At 41.3% G+C, this 22,532-nt stretch overlaps 1 long non-coding RNA gene across 1 annotated transcript in view; it reads right to left on the bottom strand.

The window, feature by feature from the left end:
- Window positions 1–7,097: 7,097 nt before the first annotated feature.
- Window positions 7,098–22,532, bottom strand: part of LOC133511409 (uncharacterized) — a 51,789-nt gene continuing 36,354 nt past the window's right edge. Inside the window, exons 6-7 of the long non-coding RNA XR_009797901.1 lie at window positions 18,803–19,304; window positions 7,098–7,614 (exon numbers count right to left, since the gene is read on the bottom strand). This is a non-coding gene — a long non-coding RNA (uncharacterized LOC133511409). The remainder of the gene's footprint in view (window positions 7,615–18,802; window positions 19,305–22,532) is intronic.

The raw sequence follows: 22,532 nt of genomic DNA, 5'->3' as shown, positions 1-22,532 counted from the left end.
AGCTAATCCGTTGTCAGCGTGGCCGGGAGACGAAGGAAAAGCACTGGAAGGAGAACAGAGGCACGGCTGATATACGACGCTCATTTAGCACGGGGAAAATTGGGGCGACGTGGGGGGAGTGGGGGGCGGTGTAAGGCATTTGGCGTTTGGCAGATGAAATTAAAAACAGCGCAGGCGAGCTGTTCAAAGATGAACAACAAAAGAGGAGGAAGTGGATGATGATGATGATGATGATGCGGCTCGTCCGCAGGAGGAGGAGGACAATTCCGATTTTCATCAGGAACTTACGTCTTTGCATATGTAATTAATTTCCTCGTGAACAGGGGCGGACAAATGGGCAATTTTCCTGGGGAACCCAAGATTTCCAGCCCCCCCTCCCACCAAACATCTTCAAAAACACATTTTAGTCTTAATCGAAGAGCTCAGAAACAAATAAAAAAGGTTTAATCTATCACGATCACGTTGGGTGATCCCTCACCCTTCTCGCGCAATGGAATATTCCGTCGTCTCACGGGATACTTTATGTGTAAACTTGATTCAGGACAAGAAAAAAAAAAAAACCTTGGTTTATTGTGCAGAAAATCAAGGCGACTTTCAATAGAGTGAGACAAAAAAAAAAAAATTATATATATATAATACATTGGCCACAGGTGTATATCATACACGGGGGGGGGGGGGGAATCTAATTTAAATTGACGTGTTTTGAATATCGGTTGCACTAAACACATTTAAAAGAAGTGAAAATTGTGTCAGTTTACCACAATTGCTTTTTTTTCCAGTTTTATATTTATTTTGGTGATCTGTGCAACATATTTTCGCTGTACCTAATAATTGGAATGTAGTCGTGGGCGTACCTAACGTTTTGTTTGGGTATAATGTACTTATTATTTTGGCCTAAGTATGTATTTTGAGCACAGGCGGAGGAATTGTTTGGGCCACTTGTACCGAACGTTTTGGGAGGATTCACAATTCGACCACAGGTATTCCTGATATTTTGGCTACGTGCACACCTATTATTTTAGCATCCAGTGGACATAATATTTGAAGTGTACCAAATATTTTTGATGATTGTGTTCCTTATAGGTGGCACGGTGGATCAGCTGGTAAAAGCGTTGGCCTCACCGTTCGGAGGTCCCGAGTTTGATCCCGGACCCGCCTGTGTGGAGTTTGCATGTTCTTCCCGTGCCTGTTTTCTCCGGGCTCTCCGGTTTCCTCCCAAATCCGAAAAACACGCAACATTAATTGGACACTCCAAATTGCCCATAGGTGTGATTGTGAGTGTGGCTGTTTGTCTCCATGTGCCCTGTGATTGGCTGGCAACCAGTCTAGGGTGGTACCCCACCCCACCTCCCCGTTGACAGGTGGGATAGGCTCCATCATACCCCGTGACCCTTGTGAGGATAAGCGGCAAAGAAAATGGATGGATGGATGATGGATGGATGGATGGATAATTACTGTAATTATGACTTCTACGGGGCAGCACGGTAAACCAGCTGTACAGCGTTGGTCTCTCAGTTCTGAGGATCGAGGTTCGAATCCCAGCCCCGCCTGTGCAGAGTTTGCATTTTTGTGGGTTTTCTCCGGGCACTTGGGTTTCCTCCCACATCCCAAAAACATGCAACATTTAATCGGATACTCCAAATTGCCCATAGGTGTAATTGTGAGTGCGACTGTTTGTCTCTATGTGCCCTGCAATTGGTTGGAAACCGGTTCTGGGTGTACCCCGCCCCTTCCCCGGGATAGGCTCCAGCACTCCCCGCGACCCTTGTGAGGATAAGCGGCTGGAGGGAGGGTGTTCCTAATCTTTGGCCTTATTTTCAATAGTGAAAATATTTTCAAAAATCCAGACAAACAGTAGGAAAATTGTACCAGTGGTCAACACACACATATAAATGTATTTCAACCCTTTTTGACACCAATATTTGGGGTCAAAATTTGAATTTTTTGCAACCCCAGGAGCGTCGTTTAAGTAAATAGTGACGCGCTTACGTGTACGTACAGTGCAGTAGTGTCAGCATAACCCCGTTCTTCACTGGCCAAGTGTGTGGCAGTCGGCAGCATGAATATTGTTTGTGTTTAAAGTGCAAATTCCAAAGGGGAGTTTGCACATCGCATTAAGGCGCGTATGTCGCACGTTTGGCTTTTGCGTGCACGTGCAACCAACATCTGCTCGGTGTTACGTCGTACTAGTGCACTATGCAGTGACATCCACACGCATACTTTATGTGCTGTCATTTTTAGTACCCAAATACATGCACCCTTTGAAAAAAATAACGTCAAAAAACATGTATATTTAAAGCAGTGTATAATGCTGCGTATCTATATTTCACAATGCAATTGCTTTATTTCGCACCCATGCTAAATTAACACGACTAAGTACCCAGAAAATTACGCCTCGTGTTCCTAAAATGTATTTGCTTTTTTTAATCATTAAAATATTTTTACTGAACATACAATAGTTATACATGTGTTAAATTTTTTAGATATTATGATGATAATTTGCGATTGCGATTAACAATTAAAAAAAAAAACCTTGGAAGTCAGGGGTGGCCACATTGTAGTTACGGTTTCTGTCAGAGGGCCATTATGACTGAAACCATGAAAATCTTTAATTCATATTTACACATTAAATTTTCCAACTATTTTTGGAATATAAAAATCAAGGGTAATGGATTTTTCAACTCATGTTATGTTATGTTTGGTAACACAAAAATGTTTGCATCATATCAACGTTATCATTTATGATATGACAGTTTGAAATTTTGGTTCAAATTTGAACAAAAGTCATGGAAGTTGATAGACGTGATTTGCCTTCGTGGGCCACATAAAATCATGTGGCGGGCCGAACCTGGCCCCCGAGCCTTAAATTTGACACCGATGTTGTAAGGAGGAGAAAAGCTCTTGTGACATTTTTTTGCTTTATTTGAGAAATATTTGTTTTTAGTAATTTAAGCTATATACAGTGTGTTTTTTTTTAAATAACATTTTAAAGAGAAATACGTGACTGTACAATTGATTTTGTTCCTTTTTTCACATTAATGAATATTTGAAATATAATTATGAAAATTCTTTGGCCAAGACAGAACAATAAAAAATAAAATAATGTAGTTACATTTTTGTGAGAATTATTTGGTTAGTTTATAAAAACATTCACAACATACACAACATTCTAATGACAATGTTTTTCTTTCCAATTCACAACAATGAATTAAAAAAAAAATTAAAAAGCAAATCAGTTAGATGTTGGTGATATTTGTTTTTTCAAAGAAATAAAATAGTTTTTTTTACACAAGACATGTTGTAATGAGTAGAAATATAATGGGGATTATTTTTTATTAAAAAAATAATTTAAAAAATACATTTTAATGAAAAAATTCCAACTCAATATTACAAAAATGCTAATTTTTTTTGATGGTTGCTTGAAAATAAAAAAAGATGAAAATCTTAATCTTTACAAATCAAGAAATGATTCATAATGGGTGCGGTTAGAAAAATTGCACATTTGGATGCGAAGACGGGAGATGCTTATGTTTAAAAATGTCAGCAACTGATTTTAACAGATTATTCCTCTTGACATGATTTTCTAGAAATTTCTTTTCCGGGTTGCGTACCAGAAACTATCACGTTCGACGTTGGCTATTTTGCAACTGAAACGCGATTCCGCATGAAATATGAAATACATACTGTACGTTAAAGCCGCGTCGTCCGGTGCTGCTCTTGTTCGTAAGATCTCACTTTTTTTTTTGGTTTTCCTTTCATGTGTTTGTCTGGAGATGTCGGTGAAGGCAGGGAGGAGGGGGGGACGCAAAAGCGGACCGGGCGCACGTTTGGGTTTGGCCCAAAACCCTTCAAAGCCACCTCGGATCCTTTTGTGTGCGGCACATGGAAAAGAAGCTTCTCTGCACAGCTTCGTGCCTTATTTGTGCTCCTCTGGACATCAAGGTGAGCACACAAAAAACACAAAAAGAAAAGAAATCCAACAGCAGTTCTTTCGGTGAAAAGAACGTCTTCTAAAAACGTGTAAGAGGATTATCGGGCGGCTAATGTATGCGTAACATTCGATGAATACCTGGACATATTTGCAAGATTTTGACATACGCAGGAAGGAGCCTTTAAAGCATTTTAGCGCGCGTCACGGCTGATGTAAAGCTCTCCTAATTAAATTCTGGAAAGTTCTTTCTTTCTATGCATACGGCAAGGTGACGGTTCCCGACAAGTCTCGCAAAGAAGGAAGTGAATTAATAGAAAAAAGAATTTAAAAAAAATCAGACTCGGGCCTTTTGTAAATGTGCTTCATTATGTGCGTGTGTCAAGAATTTACACTCAGGCCAAGGATCATTCGCTGGCGTTTGAATGTTGAAAGCGGCGTGAATAGGTAAGCAAGCGGAGGTGTGCGGAAAACATAGACAATCAAAAAGTAGCTCGAAAGGTTGTTTTAAATGCTTTGCATGTTTGTCGGGCTCAACGAACGTACATCAGCTCCTTGAGTCGTATCGGCTATTCGGGCTTTCTTGCTAATTTGCTCATCTTCTCCGTCTAATTACATAAAAGAGCGAATAAATATTCGCCTTTTTTTCTACCATGAAATAATCTTCGTTTTAGTCAAAGTGAGGCTCCTCCTGAGAATTGGTTTGAGTTTAGGGGAAAAAAAGGACGCAAAATCAAAGCTTCTTTGAAAATCTCAAGTTTAGAAAAACTGAGTCATCCATCCATTTTTTGAGCCGCTTATCCTCAAAAGTCGTGGGAGTGCTGGAGCCAATCCCAGCCGTCGTCGGGCAGGAGGCGCGGTACACCCTCAACTGGTTGCCAGCCAATCGCGGGGCACAATCACAGCTAGGGGCAATTTAATTCTTCAATGAATGCATGTTTTTGGGATGTGGGATGAAACAGGAGTGACCGGAGAAAAGCCACGCAAGTGGGGCTGGGATTTGAACCACGGTCCTCAGAACTGTGAGGCCAAATGCTCTGACCAGCCCAAGGGAGTCAATCAAATAAAATCAAAATAATGACAATTTAAAAGGATTTTGTATGGAAAAAAATATACAATAAAACCCAATCCTCATTAAAAATGACCATTATATATTCATATTTTTTCTTGCTTTATATCATGTTGTGTGATAATTGTGTTTTAAATTGATTTAGTACAAAACACGACATACTGTATAGTACAAGGCAAACATTGTATTTTTTTTTTTTTTAAACGACACTAACACCACAGATAGTAACCCAACATGGTATCCTCCATCCATCCATCCATCCATTTTCTTAGCCGCTTATCCTCACAAGGGTCGCGGGGAGTGCCGGAGCCTATCCCAGCTGTCAACAGGCAGGAGGCGGGGTACACCCTGAACTGGTCGCCAAGCCAATCGCAGGGCATGTCGAGACAAACCACTGCACTCACAATCACACCTAGGAGCAATTTAGAGTGTCCAATTAATGTTGCATGTTTTTTGGGATGTGGGAGGAAAATCGGAGTGCCCGGAGGAAATCCACGCAGGCACGGGGAGAACATGCAAACTCCACACAGGCAAGTCTGGGATTGAACCTGGGACCTCAGAACTGTGAGGCCAACGCGTTTCAAGCGGAGCCACCGTGCCGCCTCCAAGGGAGTCACTCAAATCAAATAAAAGTAACGACAATATAAGATGATTTTGTATGGACAAAAAATATGCAATAAAACCCAATCCTCATTGAAATTTACTTTATTATATACTCATATTTTTTCCCATTTTATATCATGTTTGATGAGTGTGTTTTAAATTGAGAATTTTTTTTTTTTAAACATGAATACCACAGATAACAACCCAACATGGTATCCTAATTTTGTCAAATATTTTTTGCTAAATAGCATTCTATAATGGACTGGGTAGAATTTTGGGGGGGGAGTGGGATGTGGATAACTGCCATATTTCTTTTGGCGACTCATTATGCTGATCTGTTCTCATCATTTATTAAGATTTTACAAAAATTCAACACTATACATTTAAAGAAAACATTTTTGCAGGAGTTGGAGTTGAATTCAAAACAATATATTCGTTTGAGGTTGCCGTTTAAGGTTGTCACGTTGCTGTAAATTTACGAATTGAACTTTTTGTAATATTTTCGACTCAATTCTCCCGAGGCGTTGAGTTTGGCGTCCCAAAAGGCCGCTCGACACAAGCGACGCTTCCTCCACCGACGCGTTGTCGCGTTTCTGTTGTTGTCGCAACGGCAAGGAATCCGATTGATGATGATAATCTCCCTCATTGAGACTGCAATTAGTAATAATGAAGTCTCGCCGTGGTCAGAAATATGTAATTACGCCAATCGAAGGCGGCATCACGAGTCTGTTAGTTTCATGTGAGACTTTTATCCAAGACGCAGCGGATGCGTTTCCAGCCAGAGGTCAGGATGTGTTACGGCGCCAACATCAACGCGCAAACATGGCGACGTTTGATGTGCCAGCGAGAAGATTTGGGACTCTTCCTCGCCCTTTTCGTACGCTTACGTGTGATCTGCTTGCTCTACTTTGGCTCACAGACGCGTTTAATGCAAAGTGACAAGAACGTTTAAAAGAAAAAAAAATGTTTTTTTTTTTTACTATCACTCTGCTGAAATTTTAGAACTCTTCTCATCTCTGCCATGAAATTAGAAGCTTCACGGACTGCGGCGGAAGACTTCATTTACAAAGTACTTGTATTGCAGAATATTAACTTTGCCAAACTAAAATAACTAAATATATATATATATATATATATATATATGTGTGTGTGTGTGTGTGTGGCGGCACGGTGTTAAAGCGTTAGCCTCACAGTTCTGAGGAACCGGGTTCGACCCCGGCACCGCCTGTGTGGAGTATGCATGTTCTCCCCGTGCCTACGGGGGTTTCCTCCCACATCCCAAAAGCATGCAACATTAATTGGACACTCTAAATTGCTCCTAGGTGTGATAGTGAGCGCGATTGGTTGGTTGTCTCAATGTGCCCTGTGATTGGCTGGCAACCAGTTCAGGGTGTACCCCGCCCTCCTGCCTGTTGACAGCTGGGATAGGCTCCAGCACTCCCTGTGACCCTCGTGAGGATAAGCGGCAAAGAAAATGGATGGATGGGTATGTGTGTGTGTAAGGGGGTGGGGTGGGGTGGGGGGGGGGGTCACCCCTACACCCCCCTTCAGCGCTCCTGTCTCCAGGTCATAATACAATGGTCCCGATTTGGTTGGCGGAGGCCGAATATTTTTCTCTTACGAGTTTTGTGTCCTTGATGTAATTTCATTTTTTTAAAAAAGAAAGAGTTGAAAACTCCTTTTGTTCTGTGTCAGAAACCTCAAGCAACGCGGATCCGAGGAAAATGTCTTTCATCGAATTGGACAAATATTCATAAGAATTACGGCTCAAATCAGTGGAGATGAAAGCAAATAAAGCAAGGGCAGGATTTGAATTTACATACTGAGAAAAGCAGCAGCATGATCACTAAATGAATTGATAAAATATAAAATGGGAATAAAATATGCGTAAAAAAAATACTGAAAAATACTTACACAGCCTGCCATTGGCTGGCGACCAGTTCGGGGTGTACTCCGCCTCCTGCCCGTTGACAGCTGGGATAGGCACCCAGCACTCCCCGCGACCCTTGTGAGGCTAAGCGGCAAAGAAAATGGATGGATGGAATATTTATACAGCATAAATAATAATGACCAAACAAATAAATAGATCATGAAACGAATATCTATTTTTAAAATGCCCTCTTATGCCCGGGTGTAACGGGAGCCCATAAAGACCGAGGATGAATTAATAAATACCAAAACAAAATTGTAAAAAATACAGTTACATCTGGAATTAATGTGAGCAAGCAAAAATGAAAATTAACAAAAACACAAATATATTAAAAAATAAAGGAAATGCCCGCTAATACCAATTATTGGTGGGCATTTCCTTTATTTTTTATACACTCCATATACATATGAAGTAATGTCGTAACAATAAATTATAAATTGAAGTATGACTACATCTATTCGGTATATATTGTTTGGAATAAATAATGAGCATCAAACAATTGGGTCAATGAATTTTAAAAGTATCTCAATTAAATTACATGAAGACATTTGGAATAAGAAAAACCCTAGTTAGTATTTTTATAAACAGATAATACTGTATTATTACATTTGGAAATAATGATGAGCAAGCAAAAATGAAAAAAAAAAAATCCTGTTAATTCCTGTTGTATTAGGGGGAAAAGACCCACAAATAAATACAAAAAAAATAAAGGAAACGCTCGCCAATACAAATTATTGGCGGGCGTTTCCTTTATTTTTTATATGCTCCTTACATATGGAGTAAAGTACTAACAAGTAAACAATGACAAATTGAAGTATAAATACATCTATTCAGTATATATTGTTTGAAATAATCGAACATCAAACAACTGAGTAAATGACTTATAAAAAGTATTCCAATTTAATAACATGAAGACACTTGGAATAAAAAGAAAACCCTAGTTAGTATTTTTTTTAAACAACAGATAATACTGTATTATTACATTTGGAAATAATGATGAGCAAGCAAAAATGAAAAAAAAATTCCTGTTAATTCCTGTTGTATTAGGGAGGAAAAAAACACAGATAAATAAAAAATTAAGGGAAATGTCCGCCAATACTAACTATTGGCGGGCAGTTCCTTTATTTTTTATGTACTCCATATACATATGGAGTAAAGTAGTAACAAATAAACAATGATAAATGGAACTATAAATACATCTATTCAGTATATATTGTTTAAAATAATTGAACATCAAATAATTGGTTAAATGAATTATAATTATAAAAAGTATCTCAATTAAATAACGTGAAGACATTTGGAATAAAAAAAACTCGAGTTAGTACTTTTTTAAACAACAGATAATACTGTATTATTGAGGTAAAATTCTAATTCCTCCTTGGAGACAACCTGCAGAAATACAGAATTTTTAAATATTTTTTGGATTTTCTCACATAGTGAAAGAAGGTCAACAAAAAAAAACAAAAAAAAACTTGCCATCTCATCTACTCATTGTTTTTCATATATTTCTCGCTGTGTAGGAAAAAAAAAAAAAAACTTTTGGCAAAAGACAACACAGTAATTGCGACTCAAATAGAATTTGACACCCCCGAATGGCTGCGTTTGCTGCCGCGGAAATCCCAGCGCTGCAGCCGCGCGTCGTGCCGGTAACGGCTCGAGCCATTTGTCATCATTTGGTATACACGCACAAAAAACTGAGGTATTTTATTATACATGCGAGAGTGTTAGCACGTCAACGTGTGGCGCTTCGATCAAGTACGGCTCCGCTTAGCAATTGACTAATATTAGCGTCACTTGTTGTCCGAACATCAGAACCGCTGCATCTTGTCACTGCTCATCTTTGTCGTACTAGCCTCAAACCCAATTCACCTCAGGGCCGCTGGAGGCGCGTTCTGGCTGAGGCTGGGCCGCACATTTAAATGAAAAATTTACAAAAAGAAAAATATTCTTTAACACAAAATAAGATAAGCAAGGACGCTGGTGTAAATAAATTGGGTAGTAAAACTCTCCACGGTCGCTGTCACGACCCAAAAAACCCAAAACCTCACCGTGACTGGTAGGTTCGTCAGCTCCGCGCACAACGCAGTAAAAGTGCCATTCATATTTAACTTTAACACTATCGTTTAACTTTCATAGTGAGGCGGGGGCCACAAAATATCATCTTGGGGGCCGCGTATGGCCCGCGGGCTACCAGTTTGAGACCCATGCTGTAACATATCTCTCTTCTCTCTCTCTCTTTCCGAATGTGGATAAGAAGTCTACCCACTCCGGTACAAATGTCAGTTTTTTTTTTTTAATACCAAAAATACATATTTAAAATGTAGAGAAAACCCGCCAGTAGCGCATCTGAATTTTACATGGGGATTAACGAGGGTTAATCGGAACAACTTTAAACGGTGGCAGGTGTGCCGCGCCGGCTCTCATTTAAAACGCGTTTGAGTGTGGTCGGTTAATTCCGAACGCCGCCACATCCCCCGGTTATAATTTCCCAGGAACCAGTTATGCAGTTTTATGGGAAGTGTTATTGATGGAAAAAGGTTGATGAAAAGATTTATCTTGGGCTCATTATCTACCGTCACAAAATCCTGCCATTTGAACAGGGGTGTGTAGACTTTTTGTATTTTGTGTACCAAGTGCAGTGCTGCCGGCTGAGAAACAGCCTGGCATATTGTGTATAATACACGGGTGCGTCAAAGGTGGAATTCCTGAAAGCACTTCAAATTTGGAATTATTATTATCTTATTTTTTCACTAGGTTGTGCATGATAATAATAATAATAATTCATTCTTTCATGGCGTTTGTGACTTAACACAACAGTACACACACAGAAACAAACATTAATTTCTACTTACCGTAATTTCCGGCCTACAAGCCGCGACTTTTTTCACACGCTTTCAACCCTGCGGTTTATGCGGTGATGCGGCTAATTTGTGCATTTTTTCCAACGGCCGCAAGGGGGCACTGGAGTGAAAAAGGTAAGAATGAGACCGGTGGAATGTAAGTGCCGAGGAAATGATTTTTTTACCAGCCCTGTTAGCGCTGTGCTCGTGTGTTGTTGCTGTGCTACTGGCGTGTCTCAGTGATATTTACTGGTAAGTTTTATTCGAACAGGCCTTGATAGCGTTAGCGCTAGCTTTAGCACGGCGTTAGCGTTAGCGTTAAAAACTTTCTGTGTTAATATCTTTCTTTGCAGATTTGAATGTGGGTTTCAAATTTTCATGATACGCCCTACCGACTGCTGCTTGACTTCACCGCCACCGTGCATATCTCAAATTTCTGCTCTCAAGTCAAGGCAAAAATTCATCCGAACAACTGCTCATATTTCAAAAAACCCATTGTCGAGTCAGCTAATGCGTACAGTATATTAAAAACAACTGTGTCGAATAAACAAGCTTGTTTCTAAATACGGTAGCCTCCAATTTTTGTCAAGCGTCAACTCATCGCTGTTGCACATTTTGGACAAAATTCACTAAAATTATTATTTCACTCTTTTACCCCCAGTTGCGTATTCATTTTTAATCAGTTGGCTGATCCACGCTTGTAGTTGGTGTGTGCGTGATACAAAAGGATGAGGCTTCTTCCTGCCTTGGCACAGGCCCTTCAAAATGATCCAGCGCTTGATTAAAGCTTTCAATAGCGCCAGTGTTTAGTCGCGGCCCGTGCACACCCCTTGAGGATCAGCGCCGCGCACGTTTTGGCTTTACAAACCACGGCGACATTAGGCAAATGAGATTAGCCTCCAGTGACATGATGAGAAAAGATTTATCTCGAATAAAACGCATCTGTAGAAGGAGGGCCGCGCAGATTCATTCGTTTTCGTTGCGTTCGCCAATGGAGACAAACGAGTACAGGAGATAAAGATGATATTTTTTATTATGCGAGCGTCTTTTCTCTTTTGTAAACTGTCATCATTACGCTTTCATAAGTACGGGCTAATGTATAATGTCATTCATTAAACCTTTGCTCTTAATCAAGATGAGTCTTCTACAGTTTGCAACCAGACGTAAACTGCACCACACTCTGAGCTGTTTCTGCATAATTTGCAACTTCAGTCGTCATTTTGAGACTTCAGATCAGCGAGCGCAGCTTTTCTTTCCCTGTTTTGTTTGATGCTGCCAGAAACCGGTCAGAAAATGTCTGGCTACCAACTAAGTGACAGTTTTGGACTCTGCAAACTCCTTCCTGCTCAATCACAATCGCATACTGTTGCTGTTATAGGAAAGTGTGTTAGCTTAATGCTTATAAATGATACAAAACCCCATAGACAGGCTAACGAATAGCATTTATGTTGTGATGTCATAACCTTCTCGGCAACAGAACTTTAATGGTAACCAGTTGACAGAAATATAACACTTAAAATTAATCTTTTGCCAAAAATGAGTACCGTAATTTCCGGCCTTTTTTCCAGACGCTTTCAACTCTGCGTTTTATGCAGTGATGTGGCTAATTTGAGCGGAAAAGGTAAGAGTGAGACTTGTGGAATATATGTGCCGAGGACGTGAGTTTTACCGGTCCGACCCTCTTTCCGCTATGCTGGCGTGTTACTGCCGTGTCTTAGCGATTTTTTTTTTTTTTTTTTTAGCCAGCCCTGTTAGCGCGGCAGTGCAGTGCTAGTGTTAGCATTAGCGTGGCAGCGCTAGCATTAAACTCTGTGTGCTGTCTTTCTTTGTAAATATCTCATGTTTCAATGTGGGCACTTGCGGCTTTTACACATCTGCGGCATATGTACTGTATGTACCAAATAGTATTTCCTTTACAAATGGATTACTGGGTGAGACTTATAACCAGGTGCGCTCTGTAGGCCGGAAATTACGGTAATATTATTGCATCTTACTAAGTTGTGTGTTTGTTTCTATTATACTGCCCGTAGGTGGCCACGGTACATACACCAGAAGGAGCAGCACAGTTTCTATTGAATTGAAGCAAAAATAAAATAAGTAATAAATTAATCCTCTTTAGTTATAGGTTTTTAATCATTACTATGTTTTTATTAAGTCAAATATTAGTCCATCCATCCATTTTCTTTGCCGCTTATCCTCACAAGTGTCGCGGGCAGGGCTGTAGCCTATCCGAGCAGTCAACAGGGTACACCCTGAACTCACAATCACACCTAGCGGCAATTTAGTGTCTCCAATTAATGTTGCACGTTTTTTTGGGATGTGGGAGGAAACAGGAGTGCCCGGAGAAAACCCACGCAGGCAGGATCGAACCCGGGTCCTCAGAACTGTGAGGCCAACGCTTTACCAGCTGATCCAATGTGCCGCCTACTAGGAACACAATAATCAAAAATATTTGGTACACTTATAAAAATATTATAATAAAATATTATATTATAATATTATAATATAATATTAAATATTATGTCCACTGGATGCTAAAATGATCGCTGAACATGTAGCCAAAATATCAAAAATTAACTGTGGTCGAATTGCGAATTCCTACCAACCGAGCCACCGCGCCGCCTGAAATATTAGCAATTTTACGTATTTCTTATCGAGAATGTAATTTGTGAAAGTAACTGATAAACTTGCGCTACTATTACCATTTCAGCAGGGTAACGTGACTGTCACCAACTACATTCCCAAAACCATATTCCCAACGCTGCCTGTATGTATCGGGCTTATTTGATTTGCGCGTGTGTACCGAACGAAGCGTCCGGGGAGCTTGTCGATAACGGGAGGACGGGAGGAGTGTGCGAAGCGTGACCCGTTCGATCCGGCGGCCAGCGAGCGTGGAAGGAACGCACCTCTGCCCACAGCCCCCGAGCGTCACCGCGGGGAGAGATTAACACCCCCCCCCCCGTCCCCCTGCCGTTTGATGTGCCCGGCTGATGTAAACTCGCCCACGCCGGCCTCATGCCAATGCGACTTCATGGGTGATGTATATCAGCACACACACAACTTGCAGCAGCCTACGGCCAAGCATGATGTCACTTCTCGCCCTGCAGAGAGACTAATCAGGCCCCCCTCGCATGCCTGAAGGCGAGTCCCCCCCCCCCCCAACCGCCTCGGGGGAGTTATCGCTCTTTGATAGTTGTCGCCGTCGCAGCTTACTCAATATGTAAGACCACTTCAGACCCCACGTGAGCCCGTAACAAACACACCGGATCGCTTCTGCCGTTAGAAGTGCCGGAAGCCTCGCTCGTTACGTCCCCGGAGCGCACGCATTAATATATCAAAAGCAGACAATGTGCTACGCCAAGCAAGTCGTGAGGATTTTATACGCACCCAAACGCCACAATATTACGCGCACAAGCTAATAAACTCCAGTACGCGACGTGCCGGCTTTACACAGATAAGGTTCAGTTCGTAATGATTGTATTCGTCATGTCCACCTTGCATCTGTACTCCTCTGAGTCCCAAGCTAGAGTTCAGATTTATAATACTGTAGTAATACTATAGTAACTGCGTTCTTCTGCGATATCTTAAAGGGAAAACAAAACCCAAATACAGTGGTACCTCGGTTTTCGAACGTCTTGGTTTTCGTACAAATCGGTTTTCGAACGAAAATTTTGAGATTCCGTATCCGAAAATCCGCATTTGAACACCCCGACCCGTGGACCCACGAGGATTTGTTTTTGTGCATTCGAACGCACCCCCGAAAAAAACGGAAAAGACGTAACGCGGGGCAGATTCGCTACAGATACGGTAATGCACTCCCAGCCGAGAATACTCTACGAGGCTAAAGCATACATTTTAAGCGAAAAATATATTTCTTAAATGATTTAATTATATATAGTATTTAAACTATACATGTATTTCTACTATGCAGTTTATTATCAGGAAAAGCTAAAAACAATCGCTTAAAAAACTTTTTTAGGCTTGGAACGCATTATTTCACTTTCTATTCATTGTAATGAGAAAACATGCTTTGGTTTTCGAATGTTTGGGTTTTCAACCAGCCTTCTGGAACAGATTGTGTTCGAGAACCAAGGCACCACTGTATGTTTGAAGCAAGAACACACGGTATGTGCCAGAACTGTGCCAAAACACAGTAGTCTGATTAATATTGCATTTGTGAAATTAGAAATAAACCGACTAATTAATCAACATGAGGCCACTTTGGGCAAAATGATTATCACTCGGAAACTGGAAGTGATGTCAAAGAAGTCAAGCGTTGCCTGCTATCAGGGCGCGACACTAAATTGTAGACCGCAATGGGAGTTTGCAGGTGCTATCACGATTGGTCTGTCCCCACATTGTTTGTGATTTTCACGCATTAATAACCAAATTAAAGTGTTGAAAAATCCCTCAAGAACAAATCTGTTAACTATTGAACATTCCGCTGTCCGTGAAGTATTGTAGAACCTTGGACATTACGCCTCGAGAAAGCTTAGGACCATCTCACTGTCACCACCATGTTTAACTATTGCTATGATATTCTTTTTCTGCAATGATTTCATGCATTCATGCCAGATGTAATGAGACGCACACCTTCCATATAGTTCAGTTTTCCTCTGAATAGAAGCCTTTCATTTCTTGGATGCACTTTTTGCAATCACCGTGATTTGCTGGAGCCCAAAAGGTTAAAAAAAAAAAAAAAGGCTTTATCGGCCTTTTCGGACTTACTTTATTTTTCATGTGTTCTTTGGATTTCTTTGGATTATGGGCTTTTGATTCAGCTTTTTGGGGTCCAATTTCATTTTTGTCAGTGTTTTCTTGATCGAAAAGTTCCGGAGGTAATTTGTCAGGCGTGGGTTTAATCGGTGAAAATGAACACAGCTTTCCCAAAAATATGATCAGCCATAATTAGTTTATAATTTAACAAAGAGTAGTTACTTTTTCACACAGGGTTAAGTCGTTTTGAATAGTCCCCTTCTTTAATAAATAAAAGCATCATTTAAAAACTGCATTTAATTTTTACTTGGATGATCTGAAACATTAAACGAGGGAGGCTGCAAAAAAAAAAAAAAAAATCTAAGTGGCAACTACCGTATCTGATCAGAAAAACTAAAAATTGCGCCAAAGTTAAAAAAAAAAAAGAATAATCACTAATGAGTGTATTTTAATCCTGCTTTATTATTCTGTTAAAACATACTTTTTTCTTCTTCATGGAATCTGGGAAGGTAGAATTGCATTGGCCCCCATTTGAGTGTGAGGGTGTAACTAATGATATGGTCGGAAAATGTACATTCACATTCATATGCGGACATCGATCTCAGTGTGCCACTTCCTCCTCTCCTGCTGCTCTTGTCTTAAAACCTCTTCAGCCTCCGCGCGGGGTGCAAAACGCTGCGCTTCGTCCTCTTTGTCATGCTAATAACGTTAAGCCTAAACGTCCCCCTATTTTGCCTGTCAACTTGCATTTCTTTTCTTTTCTTTCTCTGCCGTGTACCGTCGGGTTCACGCCACCTCCTGTAACCAACGACATTACACGGCCGGGCCTCTCATTGCCCGCGCAGGAAAGGACAGAAAAGATTTGTCCTCCATACCCTCGGCTTCGCACCTCCGTCGGTCCATTCTTACCATCCCGCGTAAGAGCTTTTCATTCTTCTCCTGACAATGGCAATAAAAAAAGGGAAAAAGAAAAAAAAAATCTACTTGTTTGTGCGCCGCCGCAAGCGGGGACGCTCTCCCAGTTAGCCGAGCCGCATTGTCTGAGCTTCCACTTCTCGGCCTGCCGGCTTATCTTCAGCCGCCGCTGTGAGAAACTCCCTTCAGCAACGCCTCCCGCTGCCGTTATTATAAAGCTTGTTTACTTGATGCTACGACAATAAAAAGAAGGAAGAGAAAGTTATGCGCATTGTGTTTTATCACACATTTCCGCTCGAGAGGCGTTGAGAGGAGTGTTAAAGCTGCGATCGCATTGTTCTCGTTTATTTTGACGCCGCGTTTGGTGTTTCGGTTGCTCCGTCGAGAACACCGCGGGCTGACTGCTGAAGGGCATGCAGAGGTCGAGTATTGTGTGCCTGTAAACAGCATTCAGTTCATAAATTTCCTCAAATAGTGTCCCTCAGCCACTTGAGACAAATAGAGACCTCTCTCTTGCTCTTATCTTCCTGCCACCTATTTACCGAGCAACCAAGCTACCAACCTGTTCATCAATCTACTAAGCTACCAACCAAAAGACCTACACCAGGGGTGGTCAATACCAGTCGATCCGGAGACAGTCTTGGTCGATTGCGGGACGGCGTGCCCCAAAAAAAAAAAAAAAAAAAAAAGGACACCAGCTAATATTCCCACCAAACTGCGCGCATGCGCATTTGTGCAATGCTGATGCAGTCTCTTCGCAAATATTCTGCGTTGCGTGCAAAAAAACCCCCCAAATAATCCAATGCAAATTTAAAGTATAACGTACAGCTATTCAGTTTGTGGCATTTTGCAATCTGATTCAATGAGTGAGGCATGACTGGTTGTAAAAAATGAAAAGAAGCCACTGGTTTCTTTTAGGCAGCACATGGAACTTTCGATGAAACAACGACCGCTGCTCTGCCATACTCTCTTTTTCCTAGTTTACCTTACACCCGCCCCCTAAACCCGCTCTTAAAGACGTACACTCATAATTACAAATGTTACAGTACTGACTCAGCCCATCAATGTGTTTTATAATGACAGCGTCCACCACCGCCGCTTTAGTCTGGGCAACGTAGAGCAAACCCGAGCTAGACATGCTGCTTATGTTTACTTTCGATATTAATGGACAAAGTTAAAAAAAAGAAATGCTGTTGTTTTAAGATGCAATGACTGTCGGAATACGGGAATAATTGAAGAAAAAGTGGTTAAACTGGCTGAGATTTCCTCTTTTGGAGAAAGGTTTGGTCTGAAGCCAAAGTAGGAAGTGCCAGACCTTGGCACAGCCTGATCCAGGATGAAAGCACAGACAATACAGTGCACAAAAAGCTAATTCTGTATTTTAAATATAGGAGGCAACATAACATTAACCTTAAAACGGTTTGGGAGCATCATCATCATCATCATCATCACCCCCCCCCCCCAAACCCCACAGCAGTAGCTCGCAAGAATCCGGCTGCTTGAAAAGTAGATCTTGGGGTAAAAAAGTCTGGGCACCCCTCATCTTCACCATCCAATATGCATCCATTCATCCATCCATCCACGCACTTTAGATTTGTGGACGCGCCGCAAAGAACTCTAAACGTGACGACAGAACCGACGCTAAAGGGAACGGCACTAGCTCGTCCGCCAATATTCTGGGAGACCGCTGAAGTGGGCTCGCTGCAGCAACCCCGCAGATTCTATTGCCCTCGTTACAAGTCTGTGTTCCATTGCTACTTCCCGTTCAAATAATGACCCATTTGCATGCGTATTGCGTAATTGTTGGCAATTAATAATGAGGCAATAGCAAATATACACGTGCCAGTCGCCCAGAGAATTTCAATTGTTCATGCGCGCACGCACATAAACACCCCCCCCCACACACACACACAACACGTTCACACTCGTGTGATTAACTAGTTTGATCTAAACCAACACACCCCATGAGTGCGTTCCATTTAAGTGTTACTATTGCAGTGATCGAGGGTAAAAGATGGCTCTCTTCGCCGTGTAAACTATATAGTACCATATTTGTGATCCCCCTGCTCCACCTGCTGCAGTGTGTGTGTGTGTTTCTCTGCAGATGCACTTCTCCCCCGAGGGATCACACCGACTCATTTGAATGCTTTGACTCGACTTAAAGGTGACAAGCCCTGATAGCGCTTGCAGGGTGTTTTTCAAAGCCTCAACCAAGAGGTGGACATCACAAAGTCTAAAAAAAAAAAAAAAATTTTATATATATATATATATATATAAAGAATCTAACCACCTTACCGGTGACATTGCACCACTCCCTCTGATGTGGATGCCTGCCTGCGACATAACTTTACTCATACAAGATATCAAATTTATGGGCAGTTTGATCAAACTTTCAGAGTTTGGCTTCAAATAAAAAGTGCCCAACGTGATTATCCAAATGGCAGTTTTTTTTTTTTTTTTTTTTTTTTTTAAAGTATCACAGCTGTCATTCCCGCAGCAGTGTCGTATTTCTGACGAATAAAGCCCATTGCATTTTTTATTTTATTTTAATGCAGTAGGCTCTGCCTGATGCAGGGATACAAACGTCCAGAAAACGAGGCCAAATTGTTGCGTTTTCCGTCGTTTCCTACCTGGAAAATGTTCTTGTTTGCCGCAGTTTTGTTCTTGTATTATTGCCGTCGCAGGAGTGGTTATTTGCACTGTATGCATATTGCCTTATTATCATTGGAAAAATGTATTAAAGATAAATCCCCATGCATGATTGCATTTCATTAGCATTAAACGGGCTTTCACCGGCGTACCTTCAAGAGACTCGAAGCGCGTTCGGCTTCTGATGACGCAGCACCGGGAGCAACTTTGCTTGCTCAAAGACACTTCGACAGGGTCGCAGGGGCTGAGGGTCGAACCTACAGTAAAACCTTTGGCGGAGAACATGACCGCTCTACCTCCTCAGCCATGCCACTTCTGAGGAGATTCAATATAAAAGCTGTATCAAAAAAAGGTTTCATTCCTATTCGATATCAAGGACGTAATTTAACAATATGACCTCAAGGACACATCTCGGTTTTTTTTACCTGCTTTGACTTTCAAGATGACAAACTCCAAATCCAAATACTAAGGACTCAATGTAACAAAGAAACGTGGAAAGAAAACCTGACTTGACGAGGAAAACTTATTTCACGACATCATCGGCAACAATAAAATAAATACAAACAAAATGACCTGAACAAGACACCGTTGGCTGGCGGGAGCCGATTGGTCGACGAAGGATCAGGACTGATGAGAACTGGTGGAAACGGAAACCTAAAGAGCAGGCATGACATGAAAAAAGGGACAAAAATGAGAAATTCTACATGAAATTCAATCAAAACAAAGTCAATAAAAAAAACAGAATATGGCGAACATAACGTTTGTGCTGCACATTCTTTTAAAGTGCCACTGTCATGAAATGCATGATTTTTAGTATGTTATTAATAGGAAAAAAAAGACAGCCGGAATGGACTCATCCGTTTTTTCACCACACAACATGATTTTGACGTGCACGGCTTTATGTCACTCCCGCCATGAAAATCCTCTCAAGGGATTTGTTTTCGAGAAGAAGCAGGAAGTGACGCTAGTAGCAGACGCCTACTCAGGCGGTCTTGTATTTTTCTACTAGTTTTACCTGCTGGAAGGTAGCGCTTTGTTCCTTCGTGTTAGCCAAAATGCCGGCTCGTTGTATTGCTGGATATTGTTTGAACACTCGGGGGGCGGATTCATTCTTCATACTTTTCAAAAAGACCCGGTTCGTTGTGAAAAATGGATTGCACGGGTGCAAAGGACGAGAGCTTTGTGGGTTGACAATGACAAACTAAAAAAAAAAATAGTTTTTGGGGTGCGGGGTGTGGACGTAATCCTCTCAGAATGTAACAAAACATCCGTGCACGTCAGTCAGGGGTGCTAAATGTGTCGATGTACCCGTCGGCGCCGAGCACAGCTTCGGATGGGCTGGCTCATACATACTGTCTGTGAGTCTGTTGTTAGTTAGAAGTGATCCGCGTATCATCTAAATATGGCTCGAAAGGAAACGAAATGATAGGATAATATCGGCCTGGTCACTTCACTCGATTGTGTTCGCGGCGGACGACTTCGCCCGGGCCGGCTCATACAGCACATACTGCTAAATGTGTCGATGTACCCGTCGGCGCCGAGCACAGCTTCGGACGGGCTGGCTCATACATACTGTCTGGGAGTCTGTTGTTAGTTCGAAGTGATCCGCATATCATCTAAAAGTGGCTCGAAACGATAGGCTAATATTGCCCCCTTTGCGCATGGATGACGTGCTCTCCGCTCATATTTTTTTTCATATGGACATTGAAGTGAGCAATGTTATATGTATTTTTCATTACAAAATCTATTTCATAATGTTTATAGGCATGACACTTGACCTTTAATGAACAGTATTGACCAAAATCACTTTTTTTTAATTTTTTTGTAATGTTAATAAATCATGCATGGGGATGTTTTTTTGTTTTTTTTAATCCAAAAGAGATGTTGAAAAACATAATTTTTGTTTGGGGCCATGAATTTCCACATTGACTGTCGCACATTATTATCTCACTTTGAAATTCTTCACTGCTGCTGCTCACTAGAAATGAAAGAGACATTAAAATGCATTTGACACGCTGGATGCTTTCTTTGAGATACTTATATACCGGATTTGTTCAGCGCTGTATCTGTCAAAATAAGGCCAATAAAAGATTCTTTTATGTGTGTGTGTTTATTGGGAAAGCAAATCTTAAATTTTGTTAATTCGCGGAGATGGGGGTGATATTTGATCCATAATTTAGATCCATTAAATCGACAAACTTTGAAATCAAATCCAATCGTCACCAGGGACACTGAAGGATTAGAGGTAAAGGTTAGAGATGGAATCAATGGTAAATCTATGTTTTGGGGAAATTATCAGAGCAATCAGCAAAAATATAACGACTGGTGATAATCAACGGTTAAGAGGTAGAATCGGACCTGGAATCCATTTTGCCTGGCGTTGAGGAAACCCTGAGTGAGAATGTGCAAGAGGACCGAATGTTGCGGAAACGCCAGCGCAGGTACGAACGCACCTGGGCTGGCGTGCGGCACGCGGCAGTTTGGATGACACGCCGATTACGGTGTGATGGAGGAGTAGCGCGGATCAAGCTGTTCTGACAGCACGGGGCAAACCGCACTCCGGGGTGAGGGTTGGAAAATCCAAAACAGGCACACAAGTTTGCTTGGGGGGTGGGGCGGGGGGGCATTTTCTGCAGGGGTCACTTCCAGTTCATCTTCCCAAATTGCCGGTCCTGCAGTGTGGAGCAGATGAGAGAGGAGGAACACAGGCGCAATCTTATTTATATTCCGTATAAAGATTTAGCCTGAATCATCACGCCGCCACTGCCGCAGGAGGAATTATTAATAGTCTTGTCGCATTTCACCGCAAGCTTGAAATATATATATATATTTTTTTGAAAAAACACGAACAAAGAGCAATTCATTAATGCGCATTAGAAGAATGAGCGCGCTTGTTCCTGCATAATGACTTCACAAGTTGACGCATCACCCCCCCCAAAAAAACTAAAAAAAATAAAATGAAAATAAATCATTGTGTTAGAAATTCATGGGCTTCCCACGCAAAAATGCCAATCAAATCGAGAAAAAGGCTTCATCCACATTATGCCCGATAGAGTCTGGACCACAAAACTCTGCTAGGTGAACTAGTTTGCATCCATTTTCTACGCTATTTCCTTTCCAGAAGACCTAAAAAAGTCTTATTCATAATTAAAAAAAAAACAGTTTCTTCCTATTTAATCTGACTTATTTTATTCACTCATAATAGTCATTATGAATTGACAGTAAAACATGATAAATATGATTTGCAAAAAAAGTAAATTAACAGCCGTCTCTGGCCCCATCTTGTGCATCTAATTTACGCTACAAGAAACCACCGCGCTGGAGGATAAACAACCAATCACAGACAGACGACAAGACTGATGACTGACTAACTTTCAATCATTTCTGGGTCACTAGTGGCTGAGCTATTAGCTTGATAACCCAGAAAAGCTACTTACGACGTTTTTTTTTTGCTGCTGTTTGGTTTTTTTTGCAAGGCGAGTTGAACTGCTACACTACTAATGGTGATCTATTTTCTACACCGTGACTGGAACCCTTGGGACCGGGAATCTCAGTTACGCGAACCACTATACTACCAATCTTACTCTCGCAACTTCTTATTCAATGTCCGTCGATACGACACCAAATGAGCGTCGGAACCACCTCACGCCGGGCGATAAAATACAATAAAGTCGACAGTTTGATTCCCGAGGCCGCTGACGCAGCTGCCTTGCGTTTGTGGCTCCATCTCAAGCGACGACTCACTGGAACGTGAAACAGCTGCTCGTAAACTATCCTTGACAAACTGGTATGAATTTTTATTATTTTTTTGTCCTTTCAAAGAATAAGAAACGACAGTTGTAGTTCGACTGCCTTTCCGTCAGTAATCTTTATTACTGCCTG

The sequence above is a fragment of the Syngnathoides biaculeatus genome, chromosome 13 (genome assembly GCF_019802595.1).
Source record: "Syngnathoides biaculeatus isolate LvHL_M chromosome 13, ASM1980259v1, whole genome shotgun sequence".
In the NCBI taxonomy this organism is placed as follows: Eukaryota; Metazoa; Chordata; class Actinopteri; order Syngnathiformes; family Syngnathidae; genus Syngnathoides; species Syngnathoides biaculeatus.
The sequence above is the reverse complement of the archived record's forward strand: the minus strand, read 5'-3'. Positions and strand labels throughout refer to the sequence as shown.